We start from the raw sequence: 13,416 nt of genomic DNA on the forward strand, positions 1-13,416 counted from the left end.
TTTTTTTTTTTTTTTACTGTAAACAACTTCCTGCTGTGGTTGGGAACAAGACTGATGAAAACTGACACTGAACCAAAACAATGAGCTGAAAGACACTAAAACTCTTTAGAGCAGAGAGAAACTGCAGTTATGTGATCAATCCATGTGGAATTATGCAGTCATTTTATCCATTAATAGTATACAAAAAAACACTGCAATTTCCCAGCTTGGGATCAATAAAGTATATCTATCTATCCATCTATCCATCTATCCATCCATACAAATATTCATCAGTGCAACTTTAACCTAATCTGGCATAGTGACCATCTCTCATTAGTCACTGCAAACACATTTACGCCACTGGTATAATGCCTTAGGTACAAAGCTGTAGCCAGCAACACTTTGAGCTGATCATCAAAACTTTCTGGAAAGAACAGATGCTGATTTTGCTCATTACTGGAAGAGAATGGTTTCCTCACTTCCTTAATTTCCTTAACTGAACTTCCTTGATTAGCCATAAGGATATAAAGGGTTGATGGGATTTTACTTATGTCTTATATTATTGATTTTCTATTCGTTTTTCATTCCCCTTGAATCCGCAGTCTTCAGAAAAGATAGTTGAGCACACCATTTTTTTTCTTTCCCCCTTCCCATATTGATGTTTTTGTTTTTTTCTGTCACGGTTCGTTGATACCCGTGTGAAGCGCAGTTTATCAGAATGGCCAGGCTATTGTTGTGGGAGGTGGTGATGAAGGTGAAGAAAGATCCGTCTATCCACATTCATCATCACTTTCTCCGGACTCAGCGGGAGGGCTAGACGGATGGAAACGGACATCATAACAAACGACTACAAATCCACACATTCCCACTTTATAGCATCATACAGCACATGGGACTAAAACAGTGTCTTTTGTCTTTTCACCCTCATTTCTCACTCTCCTCACCTTTCTGTCTCTCCCTTCTCGTCCTCTGTGATATTTTCACCAACTCTGTATGTACACGACAGAAGTGAGAGTGCAGCAGTGTTGGATCATGGCTCAGGCTATATCAGCTGCAGCAGCATGTCAGAAGCAGTCATGAGCAGCGGAGTGCATCCAGCCAGACGCTGTCGGGCCAACTGATGTCCAGGGTGGAGGTAGAGAGGTAATAGAGTTGTCGTCACAATATAGATGAAAAACACTGTCTTGGAAATTTCAACACAGTGTGCAGGTATTCAGTATGTTTTATCTACATCTGCAACAGCTTTTGGTCCCAGTAGCAGTGTGTCAACAGGAATGGCAATGTTGTTCGATGTCTGCTATTTTGGTCCAGACTGAAATACTGTATATCAACAACTATTTTATTGACTGGCATGTAATTGTGTAGACATTCATGGTCCCCAGAAATTGACGCCTGTTGATTTTTGTCATCTCCCACTTTTCATAGGATCACCAGTAGCAAATGATTTCCACTTGTTCAGTGAAATATCACATATAACATGTAACATCTACATGGTCCCAATTATATGAATCCTAATGTTTTGCGATCTTTAAGTTAACCTAATGCCACCAGGAGGCTGATATTTATGGTTTTGGGTGACATATCTCATGGATATCTTATGTTATAAAATTCCCCTGAGGATGAATTTAATAATTTCCCTCTGGGATTATTAAAGTATTTCTGAATCTGAATCTGAATCTGAATGTAACAACTTTAGTGACCCATTCACTTTTCATCTGGTGCCATCATCAAGTCAGAATTTGGTTTATGACCTTAATACTTACCAAACAAAAGGCCGTAGCCTCAGCTGTACTTTTTCTATGCATGCTAGCATACTAAACTAATATACAGTAGTTAACATGGTGAACATTGTACCTGATTAACATCAGCGTCTTGTCATTATGAGTATGTTAGCATGCTGATGTTAGCATTTAGCTAAGTAAAGCCTCACAGCTAGCATGTCTTTCGACTTTTTTTTCCTCTTTCTCTTTTTTTCAATGCTTATTTTTTAGTGTCGTTGTTAAAAGGACACCATATAATCTGCCCAGTCCCATTTCTCATACAGTTGCTGGTGTACAACATCACAGACATTTTTGCCTTTCTTTATTTCAGAAATGTTTCTACAGTCTGGCTAAATCTAAATATCTTATTTCCATCTTTACAAGTTTTTTGCAACTTCACCATTCATTGTTTCTGCAAGAGTAAAAATTATGAAATATAATAAGTATGCTTATTAATGCATGTACCTGTAATTCAACGTGCCCATCAGAAAAAAAACGTGAAAAATAATTACAGTTGGATATGTGGCTCCATTTTCTTTTCTTTTTTCCTGTCATAAAACAACACACACCAAATATATAAATAAAAAGTGCTTTATATTAAACGTTAAGAAATCCCCTTTCAAAACGTCTGTGGAATAAGTGTGTGTCAGTGTGCACAGGCGTTGCCTTGTCTCCCTCATGAACTAAAATTGCATCGGACAGCTCATGATAGCCAGTTAATAGCAGCTCAGTTCACTTCCCTTCTCTTAGCGTTGCATGCAGGTGACACCAGTGAGTGGAGTAATACTATGTTTGTGAGAAGAAGTGAGGAGAATGGGACAAATGAAAGAAGAAAGAGTCATTAGGTCAGTTATTTACAGTAAAGCAGGCAGAGGAACATATGAGGTGTGTTTCCAGAGAAAACACTGTATGGATTTTTATGACTGTATCTTAGATTGTTCTGGTTTTAGTTCTGTATTGAATACTGGCTGTCTTCCTTTTGAGGTGGGAGCTCCTGGTACTTGTTTTATTGCTCCCGTTCAGTCGCTTTGTGTGAATGTTATCACTGCCCTTTTGTTGTTGTGTTCCCTTTTTCCAGCTGCTACGCTGCACCATAAAGCTGCCCAGTGGGTATAAACTACTGCTCAAGTAGAGATATTATTAAACAATGTGAGCAGAGATTCCTTTTCCCTCGTCAGAGCAAGAAAAGCCATTGCGGAGCTAGTACACCAGTCCATAAATTATACTATGAAACCTAATGTTTCTCAGACAGGTGTATTTTTTGAATGCATACAGCTTGGGTTGTATGGAAGCCCATTATTGCCAGAGAAATAAATGGGTGAAATGTAAGCAATGACAAAAATAAAAATGTTAAAGCAACAGTTCCATATCACTGCGATAAAAATTAAGCTCCAGCCACAATCTGGTGTTATAGGACCCCTTTAGACTTTTTTTTGTAAAGAGTCTAGTGACAAATCTAGCAACTTTTTCACCTTATGGGCTTTATTGTGAAAAATACCCAGTATTTCTTATCAGTGAATGTTATTGTGATGCTGTGTCTCTCTGGATTGGCTGTGTACAAAGTAAACAGTGGAGTAGAGAAGCATTCAGCATTTCATTTAAAAAATCAATTTAAATACTTGCATTGTGACATCATGAATATGCAAATTGTGCATGACATAATCCAACAAAATGTAGCGAATAGTTGTCAACATTAGGTTTTGTATTTACCATGTATGTATAAAGGGAGAACTGGATACAACATTGGAGGCAAGCTACATTCATCCCTGCATAGTGGCACAAGTAAAAAAAAAATAGATTTTAGTATTAAATGACCTGGAGCTTCCACACTGTGGGGCCCACAGAGCAAGCACACTGGAGACTTCTGCTGGCTGACTGCGGCCGACCTGCTAAATTCCAGTTTAGTTAATTTGAATGGGGATGAAATAAATTAATCACGCGGTTTCCTTCCAAATGTCATTGGACCAAATTGATAAAATTCTGAGAGTAAAACATGTCTTTTAGCCGTGGATCATCATGTTTATTCTTTCATTACTAACTTCTTCTCCATTTTATGTCCTGACAGAAATGGGCTTCCATAGGTTCCATTTGTGAAGTGTGTTAGAAAGACTTCAACTGGCACCACAGCCATGTAGTATGGGTTTCTTGAAGGTCATTCAGCTGAAGTAACTCAATCATCATCAAACAGCTCTTTGCATTCACAGCCAGCCAAGTTCAATTAGAGCTGCTATTGATTGGAGTTTACACCCACTGAAAACCATAGTCAGAAATGTTTATAATTGGTAAGTTAAATTGATGTAACTTGCCTGTACTTTTATGAGTCACTTTTAATATGGGAGAGCTTTATGAAATTTTAAAACAGACGTTATCAAAAGAGGAAATTGATCTCATATTTTCTTATTTGCCATGAAGTGCATCAATCTTCAGTTTTATTGGATGAAAAAACAAATTCCTAGCAGCGCATGGCTGGAAGGGCAGGTAGAGTACATCGGCTGTAGCTGTGAGTCACCCAGGTTCTGATTCCCACTACTTTTAAAAGGACAGTAACAGAAGATGTCACTTACATCCACTCATAGCTTCTGATGTTCAAAGACACAAAAAAAAGAGAAAAAAGTGGGTGAAGAAGAAACATGAGAGAACTAATCAGCATTTTATCCGCGCAACAGAGTGAACACTCTCTCCATCTCCCTCTCCTCTGCACTTCACGTAGATTTATCATGTGTTGCCAGGCCCGGTTTGTGTGGTGGATAGGGAGGTAACTAGAGCGATGGAGGCTGAGGGGGAACAGGGCGACTAGTTCATCATGTTAGCCTAGTTAGATGAAAGCAGAGAAAAAGAGATGCTCATTATCCTTCCTTCCCCTCTGCCCAACTCCACATTTCCCCGTTTTCCTGCCCAGCTCCTTCCTCTTTCCACTTACTCGGTGTCACAGTTTTGCGTCATGCTTGGCGAGAGAAACACGAGCAGTTGCGCAAGAGAAGCGGTTAATAATATGCTTCCTGCTGTTCATTTTGTCCTCTAAATTGGAATCATTGTCAATACTGGTGAAAGGCAGAATCTGTCATCATTGATGTCTTGCGTGATCATTATTAGTTTGCCATTTGCTGAACCAAGCTGCCACGGACCGGTGCCAGGGTAATTTACACTCAAAGGTGAGAGGTAACAGAGTGTAGGATCAATGTGGGTAAATATGGTCTTTATGGTGCTATTTTGTGTGGTGTGTGACAATTCTATTGGCCTCTTTATGTTGCCTCAGTGTCATATTACTGTTTTATGCTTCCTAAAGTAAGTGAGAATAAAACACAGCAATTCTCTTAAAATGGCCCATTTGTTCGCCCAGCCGAAAGAGGAACTGAAGTCGGGGTCACACACATGCACGAGTTGTCGGCACACACTAACACCAAGTATCCATGCCCGTCTTCATGTCCGAGCCCTTGACATTTCCTCGACATTTCATGACATTTGTGGACACATGTAAACTGCAGGATTTGACACTTTATCAGAAATGGAAGGAGAATAGTGATGGTCAAATGTCAACAGGCTCCGGCCATCTGTTGTTATGGATCCAAAACTGAAGTGAAGTGCACTGTGGGACAGTGTCACGGTGGTTACTTCTGCTGTGTCATGGCTTGGAGTCTTAGTAGTTGTCTATAACTTTAAGTGTTTGTATCTAAATAAGCCCCAATCTGTCATCACATTTTGTTTCAATATTGCTAAATCCTGATTGGTGGTCAGATGTACGAAACATCACCACAACATCAGAGTTTCAGGCTGCTGTAGTAAAGTTCTATTAAAGGATCAATTCAGTTTATTAGAACATGGGTCATATTTTTATATTTCTGATAATCTTTTCAATTGATTATGTACTCGCCAAACTGATTGCTGAGATCTGGGAACATTTTGATATCACTGCAGTGCAACAGGGCAGCAAACAGACAGGTTGTGAACAAGCCAAGAGTTTAGCTAGAATATCTAAAACACTTCATTTGGAGGTAAAACAGAAATTAAGCAGAGAAACATCTGTAATGATCCCTCATTGGACAGGAAAACTCTGCGTTATGTTAAGTGTAATAGGTTAGTTGAACCAGGAAGTCTGTAAACTCTCAGGTTTTATTTTACCTTCTGCCATTTTCTCCTTCAAATATTTTTTGGGGGTTTCTAAAATACCTGTCTAAATACTCATATCCCGTCTGACTTCTTCTTCAAGAGCGTGGTGAGTATGATGGGAAGACAGAGAGACAAAACCTTTAAATATTTTTTACATATAAATGTAAAAAAAAAAACTGCAGTCTAAACCTTTATGTGCCTTGTCACAGCACAAAGTTGCACTCTGTAGTTCTTTTCTGTCCTTGCAAAATAGGTGGTGGTGGAAACTTGGTGACGTAGAGATGTATTTTCCAGACAGTTACAGTTTTGGGCAATTCATGACATTGACCAATTTCAAACTTTGACTCCACGTGAGCACAGTGCCATTTTACCTTGCTTTAAACAGGGTTTCTGCAAGTTCCAACAGGTTAGATTGGAGATTGTTTAATATCATTATGAATGCAATTTAAGTTTATTTCATGGTTATAAAGGAAAATCAGCTTGGTTCCATGACTGTTTTGTTTTGTAGTTGTTACAGTATGATCAATATAATTTTTTCCTCAAAACATATTTAAAAGAAGGTCTAAAAAATGCAACTAACGTTCATTAATCCAATCAATTTTTTAAGACTTGTCAAACTCATTTAAGACATTTTCCAAGCCCAAGGACATAAATACCACACAATGCTTGAGTAAGGAGAAAAGACAGAGGGAACAGGGCATACAATTATTAAATATTCAAAGTAACAATCAAAAGAATTTTCAGCAACAGCCCAAGGGATATAACAACTGTTACATGTGTACACACATGTGGCCTGGCATCATTTTAAACTTTTGATTGCTAAAGTAATTTTAATTGTAGAGAAGTTAATGTTCCATAGCCTTGCATGCAAGCCCCATACAAGATTCCTTATCAGCAGCAAATCACCTCAAAGGGACATTCCTTCCAATAGTTCTTCCTACACTGTCGGTGAAATTGCAAACAGCTCTCTGATGGAAACGATATTAAGAGATTTTGTATGACAGATGCCGAGACAGACTATTATTGTTAGCATATGGAGCTTCATGATTCGGCCCTGCTGTAACTGAGCGAAAGACCAATATAGACACTCTGCATTGCCAAATTCCTTAAACAGGCTTACACCCACGCACCAGAGGAAGGAATTAAAGCTTAGATATAGTGCGAAGGAGCAAAAATATAAATTATGGATTTAAATGAATAGTACCTAATGTAAAATATCAGATAGAAGCATTTTATGCATACAGCATTTATTGGGGGGGCTAGTGACTCTATCAGGACTGCCATGCCTCCATCGAGCCTTGGTGGGGCACGTTGTCAGTTGTACAGACTTTCATGGTCCTCAGAGGATGAACCCTACTGGCTTTGATAACTTTTCATGTAGCACCACCAGCAGGCCAAAGTTTTACACTCATCCTGTGAAATATCTCAACATCTACCAGATAGTTTGGCACAAATGTTTGCACAGACATTCATGGTTCCCAGACAGTTTACTCTAAAATGTTGGCAATCCCATGGTTTTTCTTCTAGTGCCATTGTGAGGCTCACATTTGTGGTTTTGAGTGAAATGTCTCATTTATTGGATGGATTGCAAGATGAATGGTTAATAGGGCTATCCCTTTCTTCTAGCGCAACCATCATTCCAGGTTCAAGGTCATTTATTTGTCATTGTACAACACAAGAATGCACATGGGAATGTAAGTTCCTTCATGGTACACGCACACATAGAACATAACAGATAATTAAATTTAGATTAAAGGAATACCATATAAAATGGATTTAAATAAAATATAAAAACTATATATACAGTTAATATATATAAATACACATATAAACCTAGGAAATAATTCTATAGTTCATCATCATCAGGACAAAGTTTCAATTTGCCCAATACTTTATGACTAAATACTAATGACAATACAATTAGCATCAGCTGTGCTTTTTGTATAATCAGCAAATATTAGCATGCTAACACGCTAAACTAAGATGGTGAACATGGTAAACATTATACATGTCGGCATTTTAACAATGTCATTAGCATTTAGCCCTAAGCACAGCTGTGTCAATACAGCCGCTACAGACTGGATGCTAACATGACTGTAGGCTAAAGATAAAGGAGATGGATGGATGGATGGATGAAAAAAAAGAGAAGAAGAAGAGATGAAACTGTCACATTTAAATTGTCTAAACTGTTTGGAAGAGATGGGGTTGCGGCAGAATGAATAGTAGCTGTAACAGGAGAGTATATGGATTAGATAAATGAGTGGAGGAATGACTAGATAATGTGGATAAACTAAAATAGAAAAACTAAATGAGGTTATGGTAAATGAGTGGCTTGTAGCCATGAAAATATTGACACACTGTATGATCCTCGTGGCTGAAGTTGATGTGGATGATGGAACAGCCTGTAAAATCAATGCTCACAGCAACCACATGGGTATGATCCATATAAGTGCAAATCACTTCAGTAGCTTTGATCTGTCTTTGCAGGAAAAGGTGGCCTTGCATTGCACAAAATGCAAACAAACAGCCTCTCATTAAATCTGAAGCTCTCTGTGATTTACGGCATTAATTTCTGCTCATACATACACAGATAACATATTTGATATTGTGCAAGTGGCGCGTGGTGCATTGATGATTTGATTACTGCTACGTTTCTATTGACTGGCTGTCGTGCTGTACTGCTGGGATGGCTTCTGTAATGAGAAGACATACTGTAGCTTGCACTGATAAATTCACTTCATTGTCTAGGGTTCGCTGGAGGTTTGTTTTGCAGCATCAACGGGATGCAATAATTCAGACTTTATTGAAAATATCAATTTGACTGCATATTTTGGAAAGTGTGCTGCTGTGTGGTTGCCAGGTTGTCTGCATTTAGAAAGTGGTTGTATTAGTCCAAGCAATTTGGATAGAGGCAAATACTGTTTCTCTATAAAACAAAATAGGCATGGGGACAGCAGAACAAGTTTTAAACACAACATAACACCATAAAACTAGTGGTTTCCCATAAAATGCCTACTTGTACATTCACCTGATGAATGGAGGTCACTCTACTTTTAGCTCTGTTTTGGTTTCCACCGTCTCCTGAGGGAAATATGTAGGTCTTTAGCTGCTAAATATTGCAGTGGTAAACAGCTAGTCACTAACTGAGTCGGCTGTTTGGGTGAGGTAGTGTACAGTGAGTTTACAATGAGTTTATGATCTCAATCGCTATTTAAAGTCTTCTTCCTTGCAGCATGATGTTCATTTTGTAAGTTATAGTCCCATTTAGAGTAAAATAGACAATAAAGTATAGTATGTTTTGGGGGGTGGCTACCTTGTGAAGTAATTTTCCAGCACACCGCACGAAACTCAGATCAAACTAGGCAGTGCCGATCAAATATGAATCAGGATTTCCTGCCTAAAATGGTTTCAGAAACATATTTAAGTGTACTGTTTGTCTGTAATACAAGGAAGTATGTGACCAGGCGAACTGCCATTGTTTCCAAATACAGACAGGTTGAATCTAAGTGCATCCCAACTCACAGTACATCACTGCTGGTTACAAAAAAAACGACATGGCGACGGCCATAATGTCCAAATTGTGGCTTCAAAACGGTGCTCCACAAACCAACGGGTGACGTGAAGCACTCAGTAGAGCTGAGGGGAGCTGCAGGTGGGTGCTCATTCTCTGTGGGCTCATCACTACCAGCGACCCACGGTCACATCACACATTAGATCCATTATTGATATAAAGATACTGAATAGTCGACCTTTTAGGGATAATTCCAGTCTCATTTCAGTGGCTTTGCCCATTATTGTTATCAGTAGGATAGTATTAGAGGTAAAAATAAGGTAAACCATTAGATTATCGTATTGGACTGGATGTAAGGTGACCCAGTTTATGAGACGGCTCCTGCTTTTCAAACACCTGATTTTAGAAAAAAACTTTAAAAGATTAGATTAATTTTCCCCTGAGATACTATTTATCCAGGGATAAGGTAGTCAAGATCTTTGAAGTGAAACTTGGAGTCTTACACACTGTTCATGGAAGCAGTTGCAATCATTTTTACTGGAAATTAGAGATTTTCAGTTTTTGCCTGTTTGATGGCTTTTACTTTGGCAGCTTGACAGATGAAAGTGGCACCCAGTCCATTTTTTGCAGTAAAGACATCAGGAGGCGCTTTCCACTCATTCACTCGTCAAGAATTTATTCCCTCCATGGCAGCAAAACGTGTTATAAGACATGTCAGAAACTCTTGTGGGTTAGACTGGGCTACGCACTTTTAGAGATGGCTAACTCTAACAGACACATTGTTAATGTACTTGATGAAACTCACTAGCCTTGCATGTTATAAACAAACCATAATCCTACATTCTCTCCCTTCAAAAAGAATATTGGATGTTGTGAATATGTAAATGTCTGTTCTTCAAATATAATAGAACCTGCCTTTTTCAAATTCCAGAAAGAAGTATGGGGAGAAGAAATGGCCAAAAATATGAAAATAAGACTCAGATTGGAATACACCGGAATAACCCTTTAAATTCATGTGGGTAAGTGGGTGTTTGTGCTTTTCTACCAAGTTACTCAAACCCTTAATTTCATCCATAACCCATTACATAATATCTGTTATATTTAATGACGGAACCGAGGCTTATACCTCAGCAGGCCTGTCACATCTGCAAGCTACTTCACAGGCTCCCGGCCCCTTGAAATAAGATTGATAAAGTGGAAGTGGAATTCCTTTTTGATGAGACATTTAAACTCTAAACAGCACTGTGACCACAAAGAACATGGATAAAAGCTGCAGATCATTTTTCTTCTGGACATTTTGCAGCAGAGAGCAAACACTTGCGTGGCTTCTCGCTATTGTGGCCGTAACTCTCTCCAGACCGCCGAAAAAAGCCGAAGGCCAGCCAAATTGTTGACACACACACACACACACCCATCTCTGTCTCCATCCCTCGCTACCTCTCTCTCAGGTTAATGAAGTGTGACTGCTCTGACAGGAGAGATCCGCTCAGAAAACCCACTGAAGAGCAGGTTACACCCTCCATATTTCCAAAGAAAAACAGACACACGCACACACACATACTCAGGCATCCAGGAATACCTCTTTCTATCTGATGGCATCAGTCCTAGGAGTGTGTGTGTGTTTGTGTGTGTGTATTAGAGGCCTGAGTTTTCTGTGGCTTATGGAAATGTTCTCCCACCTACGATACTACATCTGTTCCCCTGGTACCACTCCCCTCCTTCCCTCTGATCTGCGTCCAGATGACATTCCTGTCTGGCCAGCTTCAACACAGTCCCATGATGAATGAGACGGCCTCATTTACATAATAAACTGCCGGAGCAGGAGACGCAGAAACGAAAGGAAACCCACTTGAACTCTGGACGGCCATCTGAACTCTGAGACACCTTTTGTTTCTTTTTGGGGTGAAAAGGCCACATTGACTGTACAGTTCATTAAAGTATGTTAAGATATTTAATACCATACCTTTTTAAATTCTGAAAATAAAAGTTTGCCAAGTAGAGTTTCACCATCATCTTATTTCTATGGGGTCAAGAAACCGTACGTTTTTGGGTCTTTTCTCAAGGTGTCTAGGAATGGCATTGGTCGGTAAGTTGGTCATTCTGTCTGTTTATTAGGCTACTTTGTGCCACAACAGTTAATCTTGACAATTTAACAGCCTACCATTTGCCATGACATTTCATATACATATTTGTATAAGACTTGGAGTAACCAGCCACGCTAGCATCCATCTGCAGCTGTACATTTAGTACAGAGTTTAATCTTTAGTCAGTATGCTAACAATGACAATGCTAACATGCTGTTCAATAATTTAGTATGCTAACATGCTAAGTAGCACTAATCAAAGTACAGCTGAGGTTGATGGCGATGCTAATAATTTTACAGGTATTTGGCTATAAATCATCATCAGGCCGCCCCTATAGGAACAGTCAGGGATCATCAAAGTCATTGCAATTCATTATAACGGTCATATGAATGTCTGTACCAGATTTCATGGCATATAATATTTGTCAATACATTTCACCCAAAACTAATACTGATACCAACCTCATGGTGGCGCTAGGGGAAAGGTCAGGGGATGACCAAAATCATTAGAGAGATATTTCAATCTGTCCAGATGGTGGACCAACAAACAGACCTCTAGTGCCACCATTAGCACAAACACATTCATAACTGTACAGCTGATTTCGCTGGAATTGACTGTCAGTATGTTTTTTCTTTAAAGGACCAGTGTAAGATTTAGTGTATTTGCAGATTACAAGGCCCTCTCTTCACCCTCCCATTCCAGGAATGCAGGAGAAATGATGGTGGCTGCAAAAGTCATGGAAAATGCGAAAGGTCCTATGTAGAGTCAGTCTTTGGTTTGTCCGAATCATGGCAGTTCAACATGGCGGCCCGCTCCCTCTGTAGATAAAACCAGCTCATTCTAAGGTAACGAAAACACAACAGTTCTTATTTTCAAGTGATTACACACTAATGAAAACATACCAGTGAATATTATATTCAATTTCTGCCAATAAAGCCTCATAAAAAACAAAAGAACCTGTTATATAAGGGGGTGTAATGGACAGGGAAATTAGCAAGTCAGGGTTATTTTAATACACAACGAACCAGATGAACATTACCAACACTACGCAGCTGCATACACGTGAGCCAGATCCTGTAGTCACAGCTCAGTTCTAGGAAAGGAATGGTTATATGGGCAAGGTATGGCCCATATACACAGCAAGGTGGTTTTTGGGTGTGTTTGGTGCTTATTGGGCCAGATCTATCCAATGCTGGTTTCAGGGTTAGTTGCAATGTCTTGCACAAGGGCCAGATGGGGCTGACACGGCATACTGGTTTTGTGGTTGAATCTGGCCTATTTGTATGTGAGCAAGCCAGTTATCAGGTAAGTTGCTGCTTATAGCATGTGGGCTAGATGTGGTAATACGCAACAAAGTGGTTGAGGGGGAGTTCACCCATATCTCAACATGCTGTTTATGAACCGAAAATGTAAATTTTCTAGAAAATGTGATTCACAACACTTGAAATTGCCTTAAATTATTAGCCTAATGTTTAAAGCTTTTTATTAGAGAAAAAATACAACCACAAGCATGTTTATGCCTGTAAGCTCTTATGTTTTAGCTATTCAATATATATAATGAATGGCGTATATTAATAATACATATATATATTCACACATTTCCATTATAATATTTTGTAGGTGATAAATAAGTCTAATGTAAGGTAAGTTGCCACCTTATATATACTGTCAATGGTTGCCACAACTAACAAACAAACTAACAAAAAGATGATTGACGGCCCCTGCTGGTTGAACCTGTGCGTCTGAGACGGCTCTCTCACAGATGGTGAGCATTCAGCTAGCTAACTGGTAAGTATCGTTAAATACTACTTTTCAGTAGGTTTTATTAAACTATTAAAGAAACATCAGAAGCCGAAGGTCAGTAACTTTGCTGTTTGCCAAGCTAGTAACTTGGTTAACATAAATGCTAACTTAAAGCGGCTAGCATAGATTTCAAGCATCAGCTCGGCTTGGCTAACGTTAGGCTAACACATGC

The sequence above is a fragment of the Morone saxatilis genome, unplaced genomic scaffold (assembly GCF_004916995.1).
Source record: "Morone saxatilis isolate NCDOM2014 unplaced genomic scaffold, NCSU_SB_2.0 Contig1, whole genome shotgun sequence".
NCBI lineage: Eukaryota > Metazoa > Chordata > Actinopteri > Moronidae > Morone > Morone saxatilis.